Source organism: Pantherophis guttatus, chromosome 7 (genome assembly GCF_059756535.1).
Source record: "Pantherophis guttatus breed Tessera chromosome 7, ASM5975653v1, whole genome shotgun sequence".
In the NCBI taxonomy this organism is placed as follows: Eukaryota; Metazoa; Chordata; class Lepidosauria; order Squamata; family Colubridae; genus Pantherophis; species Pantherophis guttatus.
In genome coordinates this window covers 61,031,516-61,051,522 of record NC_142069.1, presented here as the reverse complement: position 1 = coordinate 61,051,522, position 20,007 = coordinate 61,031,516, and the positions used below count along the sequence as shown (strand labels likewise).

Genomic DNA, 20,007 nt, shown 5'->3' with positions numbered 1-20,007 from the left:
GAGCTTGTGCATAGACATTGCGTTTGTGGCAGGAGTGTACTTGACTTGAAGTGTATGTATGTGGGGATTTGATGTTCCTTACATGGTCATTTGAGAGTCCCAAAGCTAACAATGTCCAAGGCCATAAACAAATCATAGTCACTTATACGTGTGAAACAAAATTACTAGCAAAATTAGAAAAACAATTCTACTAACATTAGTATGTGTAAGAAAGTGTTAAAATGTATATGTACAATATGAAGGTAATTTCCTCCTGATGAATCTTCCGCTGTGCGCAGGGACTAGCTTCCGGTGTAGTCCTGCAAAGCTGATGGTCACCACCGTGCGTTAAGAGTCTGTTGCCAGGAGGACTCAGCAAGGCTGTTTTCTCCTTAAATCTCAGCACCAGGGGTTTCTCCTTCTTTTTGTTGTAAATGAAATGGTCTTACGTGTCTTCTGGGGGTCCAAATGATGTGATCATTGTCCTGGACAGCAGCATACCCATGGCCCCGGGTAATAAGGTCAGCAGGCCCTCTCCATGCAGGATCAGGTAGTTGGTGGAAATAGACCTTCGGTTTTAGGGCAGCTGATGGATAAGCAGAAAAATGACAGGTCGCAGCCGATGTGGGAGGCTGTCCAGTCAGGTTAAGGAAGTTCAAAGTATATAAACAAAGATTGAGTTTGTTTTGCATGGCTGGGAGGCCGAGGCATTTTTCCTCATTCAATTTTATAAGCCAAATTTGTGTGTGATGGACCACTTCTTACAAAAGTCTGCAAAGGCAGTACTGGTGTATGCAGGTCCATTGTCAGTTTTAAGTTCAATTGGGCGTCCCATCGATGCAGAAGTCCGAATACAATGATTTATTACATGTTTGGTTGCTTCTCCCCTTTTTTGGGAATGCCAATAATAAATCCTGAATAAGTATCCATGGAAACATGCAAATATTTCCATGGGGCAAAGGATGGATACTGAGTCACATCCATTTGCCAAATTTCACAAGCTTTGAGTCCTCTAGGGTTTACACCCATAGGGATAGAATGAGCTTGTTGACTACAGGTAGGACATTGTTGTATGATGGCAGTCGCTTCGGCTGCCATGAGACCAAATTGTTTCGCTAATGCTTTTTATTTTGATGAAAATAGGCATGGCTGTCCCATGGTGTGATGGAAGATATAACCATGAGCGCAGTTGCAGCTTTGTCATTTCCCTCTTCCAATCTCTGTCTCCGCTACCCACAATATCTATAACCTTCCAATAAACAAATCTCCTTATAACACTAAACATTCAAGTCCTTCTCCCACTGCCATTCTGATTTCCAGCCCAAGTCTGTGCAAACCAACTTTCTCTTAAACAATTCAACTCCTTCTCTGCACCAATATCTGATCGTCCTTCTAAATCTCCTTGTAAACAAGCATACTTCCAAAAGTCAACTTTCTGCTTTCCTTCACTAACTCTCTGTTACATTCCCTGTAACACTGGGTTCTTTGCATACCAGTCTTTATACAAAATAGCACAATTATCTATTCACAGCCTACAATATCCAGTCAATCCTAAAAATTTCCTCAACTCTTCAGGTGTTATCTTCTGTCATTAATTAAATGTCCTATGTATTTTATCTCTTTTTCTACATATTGTAACTTCTAACTCATCTCTGTGATAATTCCTAAAAAGGCAGCAGCTTATGCTGCTGACAAACAAACAAACAAACAAAGAACAGACAAACAAAGAACAAACATGCCATCTGTTAAGTATGCAAAATGCACGCAGACATAAAAACATTAAGGAGTATTTTGAGTCAATGCTCCGAAACTGCAAAGGCAGGTATCAGATATCACCCTTTCACTCCCGCCTTTCTCTGGCTGGTTCTCTGAGAGAGAAAAAAATGGTTAAAAGAACAGAAAAACTGTAGGGCCCCCCCCCCTCTTTCGTGCCTCTCATCTCCCAGGGAAAAAAAGGAGGGGGTGAGGGAAAGGATTTTTTTTTTAAACAGACAAGAAAGGTGCTTATACACAAAATTACATTTCATGCAATCCAATACACACCCATTCACATCTGTACTGCAATCAGACCTTTTGTATAATACGTCCTTCATGCAAATCAGTCATTCAAATTATTTCAATGAACTAGTTTATCCCCAAAACCATGCAAAACATAGGCAGCAGTCATAATCACAAAAGTGATATTTGGGCCCATAACCATTGCCCTGTTTCCCACAGTTTCAAGTTCAAACCCAGTCAATTTTTGCTGGCCAGCCAAAAATATCATAATTAAAATTATTTCAACCACATACAATTCCACACACTATCATTATAGATGTACATCAACAAAATATTTTTAACAGAAATCAAGTTGTTTCAGCCTGTCAAACATACTGAGAGTCATAGATCAGATTAAAAGCTTGTTGAGAAAAAGTGTGAAAGCTAAGATAGTCGCAGACAATTAGTGTAAGATTCTTTCCAGATGTCGTCATGAGTATCCTTGTAAGCAATGGCTCCTCTGGAGGAAATCATTAAGCAAGTAAACCTAGGATCTTTAGGCAAATGATATGAAATACAGCTTACATAGTCAGTTAGAGCACACTGAAGAGATGAATTATTCTGAAGATAAAAGTGAAAGTCAGATTTTGAGATAGAAGAATAATATTTATTAGATTAGTTCCATTTCTTCGACAGTCTGGCGTACGCCCCAAGGTTATAATTTCAGCAATAGCTTAAATAAAGGGTAAAACATTTTTAGATGGTAATGAGACAAATAAAGCAATGTACTTTTTGCTGTTCTAAAACAGAATTAAATCTCCTGGCTTTTTCTTTTAGTCAATAACTCAAATAATGGGCTAAGTAAATGCATAGGTAAAGAGAAATATGAGCAGTCCCAATTAATAGTACCCAGTAATTGTTGCAAATTTAACTTTGGGTAACTTTAAAAGCCAGAGCAGAACGAGATTGCACATACAGATAAGGAGTGTACAGCTGTATTTTCTCTGGGGCAATGTGCAATTCATTTACACATAAATCATTTTGCATTTCAAAAGGCCAATTAGATTGTATTTTTTGCGCTCCATTTAAAATGTCTTAATACTTTTCCTTAAGGTTTGCTGCCTGATGATAAGGCAGTGCTAACAAATTAGTTTTATACGATGTTCCTATATCCTGACACACTTTAATCATATCTGCCAAATAAACGTGCAAAGTTGCAGCCGGTAGACAGACTGAAAGCAATTCAAGAATTTATTCTATATTCCATCCCCCTTCTTTTTGTCTAAACTGTTTCTTTAAATTCTGCTTAGTGGGGGTGTAACTGACTCCTTCAGAATGAGCTGATGTTTAATTTCATGCCGTGCGTCTGCGTGGGTGATTTAACGCGAGATCGCAACTTGAAGTCTCTCAACAAAGTCTGAAAAGGAACCATTAACAGTGTCCTGAAGGCTTTTTCTTTTTCTTTTTTGCATCATTAAACACTCTATAACTAATCTCCAGAGTGCAAAAAAATTTTTTCAGGGCTGGGGAGGTTTGTGGAGGCATGTTCCCATCTGCTTCCACATATTCACTTTTAAAGAGCCCTTTTATTGCCAAAAGTATTTTAGAAGGTAAATCAGATTCTTTTCACGGGCAGGACTTTCCCGTTATCTTTTTAAAACAATGATTGAGGACTTGGCCAATTCTCTAAGTTTGTGGAGGAGTTTAACCTGGGGCTTAGAGAATTCTGCCCTCATACTCACGATTTATGGGAGGGTGCTTCGTTCGCAGATGACCGGCCCTGGTTTGCAGAGGCTCTTGCATGTCTAGCCGAATGAGTATGAGGGTGCCAAGAGACGTGCTCGATCCACGAATCACGTTGGGGTCACCATATGTTGCATTCATCCTGGCGGGCTCCTCATGTATGGTCCAGATTAGAGAAGACACAAGGACAGGTGTTTCTCGGGATGATGGAGCCCAGAGCTGACTCCGTCACCCTCTTTTATTATACCAGGGTATAGGGCGTATCAGAAGGCATGATTACAGCTATACATTCTCATATTACATCTGTGATACAAAGGTATCTCCATATCTGGACATAACTTTCACATCCTACCATATTACAGTAAATCACGTGAATTCTAGGAAAGCAATACTTAAGGTGCAAAACAAAACTTAACTCTGGCTGTGTTATCATATTTGGCTTTGTTCCCAGCATCCCATCACCTGCCAACAAAGAGGCCCTGTTCTATAAGGAGATGTCTCTGCTTATGCAGGCACAGCCTATGTTATTAACAAAGAGAGAACGAATAGGGCCCTTCAGAGAGTATCCATATGAACCCGCTTTTCATAGTCAGATTATTTCGGTGCTAAGCTCCATACACGTGTCCAACCAGTTAAACTGGTCTATACATGTACACCGCATTCCCACACTTGTCTATCTTTAAGTATATCTGTTAATCTATCACATTCTGCACACCACAAAATTTTGCACACCACAAAATTTTGTTGATGATCATCTGATCCTGTTGAATGTGTTCAAGGATCGCGCCCAATAACTCCACAAGCAAGTATTCATCAAATCAGGTACTGTTTATTAACAAGGCATCTTATCATTACAGGTACAAGGCTGGAACTGCTGCAGGACCGCATGACTGACCCTTAAGTACCCCCTGGGCGTGGCTAAGGTAAGGAAGGGTTATTGGGTTAGAGTGGACCTTGGGGGTTGGCTTGCCCAGCCCCCCTGCCTCTAGCTCTGTGTGAGAAATAAAGAAATTAGGATTATTCCTGTAAAACCATATAGCCTAAGTTACGCCATTTTAAAATCATGTCAAGGCTTTATTTTACTCTGTATAACCTGATTATATAATTTAGCTGACAGTTTAAGAAACATGGGGAAGGAATTGTGTGGTTCCTGTGTTCTTGAGAAAGTGTTTATCTAGGAGGAAGTATGTTTTAGGTCGACTTGACCTCGTTAAGAAGGGGAAGTACGCATATGCTGATATTACACGTATAAGCAATATTTTTAAGTAGGGTATTTTTATATATTGGAGTTATGGGGACTTTCCATAATGGGGATATCATGTGTTTATGTGCTTATCTGTTATATAAAGTCTGAAATTGTACTCAAGGGACATGCTTGTATCCTGTAAGGTGTAACCTGAAATTGTATAAAAGACGGCGAGAACGAATGGTAAATTGCTCCCTCACTTTGAGGGGGACCTTTGCAAAGAAATAATTAATAAATTGTATTCTTGTCTTATCTCTCAACTCTCTGTCGATTATTTTCTGGGTGACAGGCATTTCCTGTATATCACAGTTGGCGCCCGAACAGGGACCTTGAGGACCTTTCGTCAGGTAAGCAAATAAATCTAAAAAGCGCGCTAAACACTGTTTTGGCATTAAGGTTTGTTTTCTTGCCGGACGGGAGCAGCTTCTCTAACAGCCCTGGGACGGAGACTTGGAGGTTAAGACAGGAGACAAGAGGAACGTTCCGGGGGACTGCACTGGGAGTGAGTATTCTTTTTCTCTCTGGGGTTATTATTAGGTGTGCTGTGTGTGTGAATGTGACAGTATGGGGCTTTCTTGGAGTAAACGTAGTGAAAATACTAACAATGAAATACCCTCTAGCCCTCCGATATCACCTTTAGGGGAGTTGTTAACTCAGTGGACAGAGGATTGGTTGAAGGTTTATACCAAACAGTTGGATAAAGTAGCTATGATTAATTATTGTACTAGGGTGTGGCTGAAATTTATATTGATAAAGCCTAATTATAGGTGGAGTAAGTTTGGGGAGTCTGACCCGTATTGGATCAATGCCTTGAAGAAGGTATTGGAAGGCAAGAAACTTATTTCTCAGTTGCCATATGTTGAACCGTGGTTTCATGTTCAATGGTTTGACCCATTCCCCCCCAGAGATTCTAGAGTGTTGTATGGGGAAGAGGAAGAAGAGAAAAGGTGGGACCCTTTGGCTTATGCTACATGCCCACCTTTACCTCCTCCATATAACCAGAATGCTGCTGGGGCAGTGGGTGGCTTAGCTGAGGCAGCTGCTGCTGGGAGCAGTGGGGGAGTATCTTCAACAGCTCGGCGATATCAACAGATAAAGAGGGAGTCGGAGGAATTGCCAGTACCTGTAAGACCTCCTTCCCCTCGCAGGACACGTTTGCAAACTAAGAAAATGTTGCCTTTAAGGGAGATGCCAAATGGTTTAACTGGTGCAGGCCTCCCAGTGACAACGTTTGTAAATGTGCCTTTAACATCTTCAGATTTGAGAAATTACAAGAGTAATATGCCGTCTTTGCAAGCGGATCCGATTAAGTTGTCAGAATCATTGGATCTGTTCTTGGGGCCCAATTTGTATACGTATGCTGAGTTACAGCATATATTGGGTTACCTGTTCTCCCCTGAGGAGAGGTCACAAATACGGAAAGCGGCTATGGCCTATTGGGATAAGACCCAGGTCGGGGCTGCTCAACCCGTGGCTGCAGAGACAAAGTTTCCATTAGCAGATCCTGGTTGGAATAATAACAATGTAGCTGACTGCGGGCAAATGGAGGACCTGAAGAGGATTATACTTCAGGGAGTTAAGACAGCTGTACCTCAAGGAAAGAATTTAACTAAAGCTTTTGAGGTGGAACAGCTGCGAGATGAAACACCCTCAGTGTTTCTGGAACGTATTAAGGACAATTTAAATAAGTATTCTGGTCTTTCTCCTGAAACGCCAGCTTATGAGTCCTTAATGAAAATGCAGTTTGTGACAAAGGCATGGCCAGACATCAAGAAGAAAATACAAAAAATTGATGACTGGGCTGGGTCTGATATTACCGCTCTGTTGAAGGAGGCTCAAAAAGTGTATGTAAATAGAGAGGAAGCAAAGACTAGACAAAAGAGTCAGATGATGGTGTCGGTAATGAAGGCTGCAAATAAGCCAGCAGACAGGAAAGAGGTGATAGGGCGAGGAAGTAGTTTTGGAAAGAATCCGTCCACTGTATTGAAACAGCGTCCTGGAATAGGAAAAGGGTTTCCCCAGTTGAGAAGGCCTGGAGTTAGTGGCCAGGAAAGTAGGAAATGTTTTGCGTGTGGCAAGGAGGGGCATTTCGCTAGAAATTGTCCAGAGAAGAGGAGGTCCCAGAGGATGGAACCGCGCCTCTATACCCTTATGGGAGAAGAGGATGATTAGTGGGGTCAGGGGCTTTTGATAGAGGGATCCCACCAAGAGCCCTTGATAAATTTGTTAGTGGGACCAGAAGAAGAGGAATATGTGTTTTTAATAGACACGGGAGTAACTAGAACTTCTATTTGCAAAATACCTAATGGAGTGCATCAAACAGGTGCAACCATTAAGATAAGGGGTGTTCAAGGAATACCTTTTGAAGTGCCATTATTGAATAATATGACTTTAGGTTGTGGAAAGCGAAAAATCTATCTAGATGTTATATTTGTACCAGAAGCTGGCATTAATTTGCTTGGGAGAGATGCGTTATCACTTCTTGGTTGTGAGTTAAAATTCTCCTGTAATGATTCTATAGTTAATGTGTTGACTGAAGAACAGGAAAGGAATATTGATCCTATTGTGTGGGAACAGGAAGGTAATAGGGGTGTTTTAGATATTCCCCCATTGAAAGTGACTTTGAAGGAAGGGACAGTTCCTGTGAAGGTTAAGCAGTACAATATTCCTATAGATTTGAGGAGAGAGTTAAAGCCAGTGATTGAGAAGTTGTTAGCTGATGGATTGATTGAACCTACTATGTCCCAATATAATTCACCTATATTACCTGTTAGGAAGCCTGATGGGTCGATCAGAATAGTTATTGATCTGAGGAAAATAATTTATTGGTTGCCAATAGACATTCAATAGTGGGAAATCCTTATACGTTGTTAGGGAGAATACCACATAGTCATAAATATTTTAGTGTGATAGATCTGAAGGATGCGTTTTGGACATGTCCTTTAGATGAAGAGTCAAGAGATATTTTTGCTTTTGAATGGGCTGATCCAGATACTCATAGGAACCAGCAATATAGATGGTGTGTTTTGCCACAGGGATTTTCTGAAAGTCCGAACTTGTTTGGACAGATGTTGGAACAAGTGTTGGAAGGATTTTGTATTCCTTCTGGACTGCAGGTGTTACAATATGTAGATGATTTGTTGTTATCTGGAGAGAAAAAGGTTGAGGTTGAGAAAGGAACAAATGCATTGTTGAATTTTCTGGGAAGAAGTGGCTTGCGGGTGTCCAAAAGGAAACTTCAGTATGTGGAGTTGGAAGTTAAATACTTAGGTCACTTGATAAGCCAGGGAAGTAAACGGATAAATCCTGAGAGAGTAGAAGGAATAATAACTCAGCCTTTGCCAAAAACTAAGAAGGAAGTTAGGAAATTGCTTGGTTTGGTGGGTTATTGTAGATTGTGGATCGATGATTATACAGACAAGGTGCAGTTTTTATATGATAAGTTAATAGAGGAAGAACCTTGGACAGTTGTATGGAAGGAAGATGATGAGTCTAAATTGAAGGAATTGAAAAGATCTTTGATGCAGGCTCCGGTTTTGAGTTTACCAGATTTGAAGAAACCGTTTCATCTGTTTGTGGCAGTAGAAGATGGAATTGCAAAAGGGGTGCTTGCTCAAACTTGGGCGGGAAAGAAGAAACCTATAGCTTTTTTGTCAAAATTAATGGATCCTGTAGTACGAGGGTGGCCGTTGTGTGTGCAGGCAGTGGCAGCAACTGCCTTATTGGTGGAAGAGAGTAGAAAATTGACATTTGGGGGTGCATTAGTTGTGAGTAGCCCACATCAGGTTAGAACTATCTTGATGCAGAAGGCGCATAGGTGGTTAACTAATGCAAGACTTTTGAAGTATGAGGTTATTTTATTGTCTCAAGAGAATTTGGTTCTTTCTACAGATAGGAATTTGAATCCAGCAGAATTCTTGTCAGGAGAGAGACAGGAGTGGGATTCTATAGAGCATAATTGTGTGGAAGTAATTGATTTGCAAACCAAGGTTAGGGAAGATTTAGAGGATAGTCCATTAGAGGGCGGTATTAACTTATTTATTGATGGTTCTTCTCGAGTTGAGGGCGGAAAGAGAGTCAACGGATATGCTGTTGTGAATGGGGATACTTCAGAGATTTTAGAAGCGGGGAAGTTACCGTCTGAATGGTCGGCACAAACGTGTGAGGTTTTTGCTTTATTGCAAGCTCTGCATTTGTTGGCTAATGAAGTGGGAAATATTTATACAGATTCAAAATACGCTTATGGTATTTTAAATACTTTTGGAAAAATCTGGATGGAGAGGGGATTGATTTCCACTAAGGGAAAAGAACTTAAACAAGTTGATCTTATAACCGCTGTTTTAAAGGCAGCTGAAGGTCCTACTAAGCTTGCTGTTATACATGTTGAAGCTCATAAGAAGGGAACTTCAAAATTGGTAGTGGGAAATAGGTTGGCAGATGAAGCAGCTAAGGAAGCAGCTTTAGGGGAAGAAGCTATTATGATTTTAGTTCCGGCTTTGACTGTTGACGTAATGCCAGTATTTACTAATGATGAAGAACAACAAATGATAAATGAGGGTGTGCGTCAGGTAAAAGGTAAATGGATAACTAAGAATGGGGTGCAAGTTTTGAATAAAGCAATGATGAGGAATGTACTTGAACGTGTGCATGAGGGAACTCATTGGGGAACACAAGCTCTTATTGATTTTGTTAAATGTACATATGTGTGTAGGGGGATGTATACAATAGCTATGCAAATATTACGAAAGTGTATACATTGTGTAAGAATTAATAAAAAGATTATGAGAAAACAACTTATGGGAGGTAGAGAGTTGGCTGTCTGGCCTTTTCAACGAATCCAAGTGGATTATACTGAAATGCCAGCGGTTGGAACTCTTAAATATTTATTGGTTATAGTGGATCATTTGACGGGATGGGTTGAAGCTTATCCTTGTGCTAGGGCAAATGCTCAAATGACTGTTAAAATTATATTGGAGCAATTGATACCATGTTATGGGTTAATTGAATCAATAGACAGTGATAGAGGTACACATTTTACGGCCCAGGTGGTAAAGCAAGTAATGAATCAATTGGGAATTGATTGGCAGTTTCATTTAAGTCATTAGCTAGTTCCTCTGGACATGTGGAAAGAGCTAATCAGACTATAAAATCTGCGTTAAAAAAATTAATGCTAGAATTGAAGTTGCCTTGGACGAAATGTTTGCCTTTAGCTCTATTGAGGATAAGAACAAGTCCGAGAAAGGATATAGGAATATCTCCATATGAGATGATGTTTGGATTGCCGTATACAGGAAAAGTTGGAATGCCCAGAATAGAATTGAAGGATGTTTTTCTAAGAAAATATATACAAGGACTGTCCCAGTGTTTTTCTCTTTTAAGGTCTAAAGGATTATTGGCGCAAACCCCACCGCTTGAATATAAGAGTGGAGACTGGGTCCTGATCAAAGCACTTAAGGAGAAAAAGTTGCAGCTGGTGTGGGAAGGACCGTTCCAAGTTTTGCTGACTACTGAATCGGCTGTGAGAACAAAGGAACGAGGTTGGGTGCATTATTCCAGAGTAAAGGGACTGGTGTCTTCGCCATATGGATGGACGGTGGATGCGAAATCTACAGATCCGCTTAAACTGACCTTTCGTCGACAACCCTTAGATGATTGATGACCAACGGATGGAAGAAAAGTTTTATGAAGAATTTTGTATTTGGCTAGGAGTGATATTAATTTTTGTTATATTTTTGATTGTATTAAGAAAAGATATAATTGACTGGTGTAAATCTATGCTTTGGTATCCAGTGGATGTAAGTTCACCTCGACAGTTTGATACTTTGGTGGTGAGATAATAATATTTTATCTTTCTGGAGCTATATAGAAGAGGGGGATTAGTCCACTAGGAAGATGGGGTATATGGTGTTTCTGTTTATTCTTTTGGAGGTGCAGATAGGGATGGAAAAAGAGATGTTGGATGTGTTACATGATTATCCAATAACATGGCAGCAGTTATGTTTCCATACTGAATTCGAGCATCAATATTCTTTAATAGAAACACTGACCCTGATAGAAGGTGCTGAAGAAGCTGATATATGTATAAGATCATCTTTTGTAGATGGTATACCCTTGGGCAGATATGCCAATTGTAATAACACATATGACATTACCCCTAAATACACTGATTTGTCAAATAGAATGGAGTTTTTATATAATCAATGTACTGATCTTTATGGTAATCATACTCCTTCATATAAGATGTTCCGTATTTTGGAGGAGGGATTACATTTTCCATATTTTGAAATAAAGGCCCCTTCGAAGTTAATGTTTCTATGTGGAAATTTGGCTTTGCCTAAATTGCCTTATTTCTGGAAGGGAAGATGTGCTGTTGGTTATCTTAAGGCACCTTTACGATATACCAGAAGTATTGCTGAACGGAGAACTAGAGAAGGCAATATATTTCTGGATTTAATGAAGGTAGCTTTAAACAGTACTTCCTTTTGTATCAGGGGTGAGACAACTGTCTCTGATATAATGGCTACATGCTTTGTGGGGGTACCAGTACCGGGAAAGTTTTTGTTTGAAGAAGCAAATATTATAATAGAACCAAATAATCTTAATTTGTCACATATTATAACATTATTTGGGAGTCCACAAAAGCCAACTAAGTGGACTAATCAGAAGAAACTGGTGATTGAAGTTAAAATGATATTGCCAGCATATGATTGTGTAATATATAAACATCCTGAGAAATGACCAGAGAAGGTAATATATGTTCCTGTGCCTAATAAAAAGATTTTTCATTGCTCAGAGACGGAGGAAGTGGAAGCTATAAATCAGGTTCTATATTTGCCTAAAGGTTGGTTTCTCTTTTGTGGATTATATGCTTATGCATATATTCCGGCACATGCCGTAGGTGATCCTTGTACTATTAGCCGTTTAACTACTGTAATGGCTGTTGCACATTTCAAAGATATAAACTATAAAACAGAGTTTTATTATGAAATGATGAATGCAAGTCTGTATCATACTGACCGTGTTCAGAAGAAAGTGATGACTAAGGTAACTACGCATGAAGGTGTTGAAAATGTAGAGGGACATGGAGATGGAGAAATTCCTAGGCCTGAAAGAGAACCTCATTTAATTATATATGCTCCTAAAGATCCTACTAAATGGCATATTACTCCAATAGAATCATATGACCATGTTGAAGAAGGAACATATAAGGGGATTTATAGAGGTAAAAGAGGTGCTACACATTTGGAATTTGATGCTAACTGTAATGATGAAGTGGTAGTACTGAATAAGGTTCAGGCTGGACTTTTGGGAATGTTTCCATGGATGTCTACACAATATAGTCAGAATCAACTTGGACACCTAGCTTGTGCTTTAGCTAAGAGTATAAATGAGACATCGTCTGCTATTGCTGCATTAGCTGATGAGATGGGAGAAATAAGACAATCATTATTACAAAATAGAGTGGCTATAGATTATATGCTATTAAGAATGGGTCATGGGTGCGAGAAATTCCACGGCCTTTGTTGTTTCAATATATCCGATAGGTCTCAATTTATAGAATCTAAGATAAAAACATTACATAATATTACTACACATTTAACATATGTAACTGAGAATACAGCTTTTAGGGGAGTTTGGGATATATTAACTTCATGGTTACCTAGCTTTGCATGGTTAAAGGAATTGTTTGTAGGCATATTATTGATTGTAGTTATATGTCTTATTTCTTGTCTTTGTATTAAATGTATACCTCTTTGCTGTAAGTGTTGCTGCCGAATAAAGAAGCAAAAGAAATTAGTTGGGGATTCGCATGGTGGCTTAGGGAGAAGAGAGGTTTCTATAATGTTGCAAGATATACATAGTTTACAGGAATAAAAGATAATGAAGAGGAGAAGGGGGGATTGTGAGAAATAAAGAAATTAGGATTATTCCTGTAAAACCATATAGCCTAAGTTACACCATTTTAAAATCATGTCAAAAGTAGAAGGGGAAAGTAGAAGTTAGGAGGAATCACAAGAGGAAGAAGAGGTAGAGGAGAGGAGAGAAGGAAAGGCGGGAAAGAAGGGTGGGGGAATACGAAAAGCCGAGGAATTAACAGCACCTCAGAGGGAGACAAGACAAACAGTTAAGAAGGCTATAACAGCGGGAAAGTAAAAACTTAGGTGAGAAAAGAAAATGGGGGAATTAGTGCGTTTGATATCTGTAAATATTAACGGTTTAAATGCTCCTAATAAACGTAGTAGGATTTTGAATAAATTAAGAAAGGCTAAGTATGATATTGTCTGTATGCAGGAGACTCATATAAAAAAAGATCAAAACCATTTGTTAGAATGCCGGGCGATGGGTAAAACTTATACCTCATTAGCAGGTCAAAAAAAAAGAGGGATAGTGGTATATGTACGACATCATTTGAAATCCCAACAGGTTTTTGCTGACCAGGAAGGCCGGGTTCTCATGCTCGAAATAGAAATTGCCCAGTGGAAGTCTTTATTGGTTTGTATTTATGCCCCTAATGATAATCAGAGGACTTTTTATCAAAACTTATATGTTAAATTGGGGGAACTGGAATATGAACATGTCTGTCTAGTGGGGGATTTCAATGCTGTAACGGATAGAATGCAGGATTATGTCCCGGGAAACATACAAGGAAGGTTAAAGGATATTAAGAGAACATTACCAAAAATATGTATGTGGAAGAAAGGATGCAAAATGGATTAACCCAGACAACATTGATAGAGGAAAGGGAGTACTGGCAACACCAGATTAAATTATTAGATCAAGAGGAATTAGCAAATAAACTAAAGTGGACTAAACAAATTTTTTTTGAAAGGGCGAATAAAACAGGAAAATGGTTGGCTTACCGGCTTAGAAAGGAGCAGGAACAACGGAGAATAGAAGGGCTGAAAGATGTAATTGGGAATTTCCATTGTACTAAGGAAGGCAAGAGAATGGTAGTTCAGGATTTTTTCACACAGCTTTATCAGAAAGGAGAGGAAAATATCTGTGAAATTCGGAAATATTTGGAAAAGACAGACTTGCCTAAAGTCTCGGAAACAATGAAGGAAATTCTTAATGCAGAATTTACGATGGAGGAAGTAGAAACAGTTATGAAAGCACAGGCGAATGGCAAAACCCCGGGTAGAGATGGCCTTCCAGTTGAATTATACAAAATAGTGTTTGACGTGATAGGAAGACACATGACGGATTTATTCAATGCGGTTATGAAAGAGGCTCAGGTTCCAGTATCTTGGACTGAGGCTTATATTTCTATTATCCCAAAAGAAGGAACTGATCTATCTCTTATTAAGAACTATAGGCCAATATCATTACTAAACTCCGATTATAAGATATTTGCGGGGGTTCTTGCAGCTAGGCTTAGCTGCTTCCTTAACCAATTCATTCACTCAGACCAAAACGGCTTCCTTCCTAATAGATATCTACGAGATAATCTTAGAATTATCATGAATACATTAGAATTTTTCGAAAATCGCCCGGATAAACAATTAGCCCTAATTTTTGTTGACGCCCAAAAGGCATTTGACAGAATCAGTTGGGAATTTATGATTTCTCAATTGGAATATATGGAGTTTGGTGGGAATTTTATTCGGGCAATTCGAGCTATCTACCGAGAGCAGACTGCAAGAGTTCTCATAGATGGAGAGGAGACGGAGAGAATTCAAATTCGTAGAGGTACAAGACAGGGATGTCCCCTTTCCCCATTGCTATTTGTATTAACTTTAGAGCCCCTGCTTAGAGAAGTGAGAGGAAACACGAAAGTAAGAGGAATGAAGATTAGGCAGGAGGAAGTTAAAGTTCAGGCTTATGCAGACGATCTTGTATTTATCTTGGATCAACCACTGGACTCGGGCCTGAAATTATTATGCTTGATTAGAGAGTATGGGAAGGTAGCGGGGTTAAAGATGAATGAAGAAAAAACTAAAATCCTAGTGAAAAATATGACTCAGATGCAAAGGCAACAGCTGGAGCAGTTAATGGGCTTAAGAATAACAAATAAAATTAAGTATCTGGGTATATAGTTGACCGCCAGATGTTCCTCCATAAAGGAGGATAACTATCTTCCTCTTTACAGCCAGATGCTCAGAGACTTAGAAAGATGGAAAAATCTCCAGCTATCAATTTTGGGAAGGGTGGCAACCATTAAGATGTGCGTGTTACCCAAATGGTTATTTCTATTCCAAACAGCCCCGGTAAGGTTGAATAAAGAGTTTTTTACAAATTTGGATAGGAGTATATCTAAATTTATCTGGCAGGGAAAGAGGCCGCGGATTAGACTTAAAATGTTACAAGAACCCAAAAATAGAGGAGGATTTGGACTCCCAAATTGGGAGCTCTATCACCAAGCAGCGAACTTGATTTGGGTGAAAGAATGGATGGTCCTACAAAAGAGACGACTTTTGACATTTGAGGGAGCCGGTCTTCAACATGGCTGGCACTATTTTCTATGGCCGGGAGCATCCGGCCGTCCTAGACACTTTGATGATCACTATTTACGTAGGACGCTTGGGTACACTTGGGAAAAGGTTAGAAGAAGAGTATATACAAAAGTTCCATGTTGGATTTCGGCGCAGGAAGCTCAGGTTTACCCGACATTGTATAAAGGGGAGAAAACCTTGACGTATGAAGGTTTCTTGGATGTTCAGGGTAATCCAAAGTCACGAGAATTATTAACTCTTCAAGGATATAAGATAAAATATGATCAAGTTCAACTAGAAGAAACAGAATTAGATAAAATGGAATGATTGAAAACTAATAAGTAGACTATACAAGTTTCTAATTCGGTATAAAATGGAAGAGGAAATGGTGAAAGACACGATGATCAAATGGGCACAAAACTTTAACCATGTGATAGAACTAGAGAAGTGGGAGAGGATGTGGAAAATGAACATGAAACTAACAATTGCGACGGCATACAAGGAAAACCAGATGAAAATGTTTTATAGATGGCACCTCCCACCGGCCAGAATTGCAAAAATGTTCCCTACCAACTCCCCAAAATGTTGGAAGTGCAAGACTGGCTACGGAACATACTATCATCAATGGTGGACCTGCATGATGGCACAAAAATTCTGGAAGAAAATCAAAATTTGGATAGTAGAAATAACTCAGAATCCAATAGAGGGAAAACCGGAACAATTTCTGTTAGGAATCTCAATAGACAATTATACTAAAGAAATACAGTACCTTATATTGCATATATTGACTGCAGCACGTATTGTATACACATAATATTGAAAGAAGGAAACACTACTAATGGAAGAGGATTTAATTAAAAAAATTCTAGAATGTGCAGAATTAGATAAATTAACTAAAGAAATTAAGGGAAAAGAAGAATCAAAGTATTATAAGGTTTGGAGTAGATGGTATGAATGGTTGAAACATAAGGAAATAAGTTAAATGAATGAAGAAAGGAGGGGGGAAATGTGTATGATCTTTTGTTAGTAAAGAAGAAATGATATAAAGTAGAAAATGAACGTCAAATAAGTTTATACTTAAATATTTGTAAATATTGATGTATAGAAAGAGCAGACCGCTGTGTATAGCTGAAAAGAAAAGTGATATTTTTCTTTTTTGTGTTACTTTTTGTTGTATGTACATGTTTGATTTTTAATGTGTTTTTAATGTGTTTAAAATAAAAAACTTTTTTTAAAAAAAAAAATTCTGGTAACCTTTTTTGATATATACTTCCTGCAAGCTTATTATTTGATATCTCCCCCGCTGTAACTTCATTTGTATTTTCTTCCTTTTTTTCAGCAGGTTTAATCCATTAATTGATATTAACCGAAGTCTGTCTCCTGCCAGTTTGTTTATTTGGTTCTTTTGATCTGTTTCTTTTTCTGTCTCGTCACCATCTGGGATCCCGAGCCCCCAGTAAATTGGTCTTCTTCTTGTTCTCTTAAATCCTTCTGCTCCTTTATCGCTTCCGTTTCAAGCATCTCTTCTTGACTTTCACTTTGTACCTCTTCCCCGCTCTCTTGCTTATCAGCTTTAAAGTGCACGTCAAAAAATTCCTGCGCATCTCTTAGATCTTCTATACGTATCCGCTTATCTTGCCAGCTTATAATCAGCCCGTCTGGTAATAGCCATTTATAACGAATTCCAGTCTTCTGAAGCCTCCTCATAAGAAATTCATAATTTTTCCTTATTTCTCTTACCCGTTTTGGTAATTGACGTAATATAATTATTTCTCATCCTTTATACGTTATTATTTTTTGAATTTTTTGAATTTATTTTAGACATAAAACATCTTTTTAGAGCAAAAGTTTGATCTGGTATAAAATAAGCATAGGTTCCAAATTTCATCCATTACCATCTTAAAGAAGAAAAAAGAAGAAAAAGAAAAAAGAAAAAAGTTCTAAACCCAATTTTCCATTCAATCTAACATTTTGTTCTAACATTTAACATTCTATTAAGTATCTATTAATCTTAAATTCCAAATCTAGACAGCTTTTTATAATATTCATTTATCATTTTAACAATCAGTATTTCATATATTTCCCTTACTTCAAAGACCCAAATTCAATCAGTATTTCTTCAAAATTGCATCTAAAAACCAACACAAAGTATTTTATTCCTCTCTTACAAACATTTCAAAATCAATTCACTTTAAAATTAACTTCTACGATATCTCCTTCACTCCTCCTAGGTTTATTTTTAACTTGGTCAGCTGATTTCCAGGGATGCTTCCCTCCACTCCTGACCTTGTTTAATGATTGGATCACATTTTGGTTTTAAATGCTCTCCAATTTCTCCTCCACTCCTCCTAGTTTTATTTTTAGCTGGATAACGGCTTAATCAGCTGTTTTCCAGGGATGCTTACCTCCACTCCTTACCTTAAATTTAACTGGTTCACAGTTTGGCTCTAACTGCTTCCCAGCATTGTCTCCCCTACTCCTCCTAAGTTTATTTTTGGCTGGTTCACAGCTTAATCAGCTGTTTCCCAGGGATGCTTACCTCCACTCCTTACCTTATATTTAACTAGTTCACAGTTTGGCTCTAACTGCTCTCCAGTATTTTCTCCTCTACTCCTCCTAGGTTTATTTTTAGCTGGTTCACAGCTTAATCAGCTATTCTCCAGGAATGCTTTCCTCCACTCCTAATCTTATATTTGACTAGTTCACAGTTTAGTTTTAATCATCTAATCACCCAGATTGTACTTCTTTTCACTCCTAATTTCCATTTAATTAACTGATTCATAGTATTTTATTTTAACTTACCAATTAAAAATAATAATACATTTTAATATCTATCTTCTCTCCTGTTCTCTCCTAAACTATTAGTTTTCTAAATTTATTCAAAAATTCATTCCCATTCTTTTATTTACTATACAAAGAACAAACAGTATTTTAATCCATTTTGGAATCAATTTTCTATAACCATTAAGACTCTTATTAATATTTAAAATATTTTTTTTCCATAGTCTTCACATTTCTTATGGTTTTCCTATGGTAACATTTCTCACTTTAAAAAATAATCATAAACTCTATAAACAATTCTTGTTAATATTCAAAGCTTCATTTCACAAACCTTTTTTTAAAAAAAAACAATTTTCTGTAGTTATTAAATCTATCAGCAATTCTTGTTAACAATCAAAAATTCGTTCATCATTTTCATATTTATTATAATTCTTCTATCATCACATTTTTCCCACCTTAAAAACACTTCTCTCAGTGATAATAATGAAAAATAAAAAAGGAAAGAAAAAGGGAGAAGAAAAAGAAGAGTATGGCAAGAAAAAATTAAAAAGAAAGTTTCAAAAAAAGAAGAGAAAAAGAAAAAAAGAAAAGAAAAAAGAGGCATAAGATAAAAAAGATAATAGGAAAAAAGAAAGAAAAGAAAGAGAAAAAAGAGAGAAAAAGAAGAAAGAGGATATCTCCTCCTTACATTATTTAAACATCAATTATCTAAAAAGCATTTACATCCATCTTAATCAGACTATAACGCTTTTTTCAACTTACTACCCAATATATTCCAGTTTTTCCCTTTCTCTATTCTGTCCAAGCTCTTTTTTTCCTTTTCGATTCCAATATCAGTAAGCTTATAAAGACTAAAAGACTTAGTTCTTTTGTGTTCCATATATGGTATCATCTTGTCTTCTTCCGCTGCTACATCCTTCCCTTTTATTAGCATGCTATTAATCAGCAGTTTTAATTATTCCAAATAATTCCTTCTTTCCAACCATCCATACGTAATCCAAAGTCAAATTAAGTGCATCTAAAGTCAAACCTCTTTAGTTTTTCTTCAAGGTAATCCAATTTAGGAAGCAAGAGTTAAATATACATTATTTTTTGATCTCTCGCTTTTTGTAGTACTTCATCACATAAAGTCTTCTTGGTGCATCGTACATGGACTTCTTTTGGTAAATTATGACGTCTAGCATAACTGGTATATACTCGGAAAGTTTCATCTATATATCAATATACTTCTTCTCTGTCTCTCCCTGTAATCTCTGCCACCATAGCTGTCATAATTTGGTCCAAGTTCTCATCTTTGTCCTCCGAGATATTCTGAAACCATACATAGAAGGCTGCTCTATCCATTTAGATAAATATTAATTCGTCTTCCAACTTCCTATTTACTCTAGATTGTTTTGTTTTAGTCACATCACCTTCTCCTCCACTTTCCCCACTTTAGTCTCCATTTCCACAATCTGCTCCCCATGTGACACCATTGTCGAGTTCATCTCTTCCATTTTGACATTCATTTGCCTTAACTCGTCCCTCACCACTGTTACATCTGATTTCAATTCATCTATTCCTTTAGTTGTTGATTCTTGGTTTTTTACCATTGTCGTCATTGTATCTTGTAGTGTTTTGAGAATGTAATGGGCGCTTCTGGCATGACGTCATAGCAATAAGGAGCAGGGTAAGGAGCTCTCCTAGATACCCATTCCCTTTTTGGCGGCTTAATTTGGCCATTGCTGTTCGTGTTTAGATCGGCAAAAGAAGAGGGGATCGCAGGGCGACTGTGGGGTGGTGCGGACCCCTCAGGAAACCCTGAAATTTCCCAAGGTGCCGACACTGAAAGAAGGCATCCATTATGGT

General features: G+C 38.0%; 1 long non-coding RNA gene across 1 annotated transcript; it reads left to right on the top strand.

Moving 5' to 3' along the window:
* Positions 1 to 5,288: 5,288 nt before the first annotated feature.
* Positions 5,289 to 16,622, top strand: LOC148112883 (uncharacterized). The gene is made up of 2 exons (XR_015728986.1): positions 5,289 to 5,447; positions 10,325 to 16,622. It is a non-coding gene; the product is annotated as an uncharacterized LOC148112883 (long non-coding RNA).
* Positions 16,623 to 20,007: the final 3,385 nt, after the last annotated feature.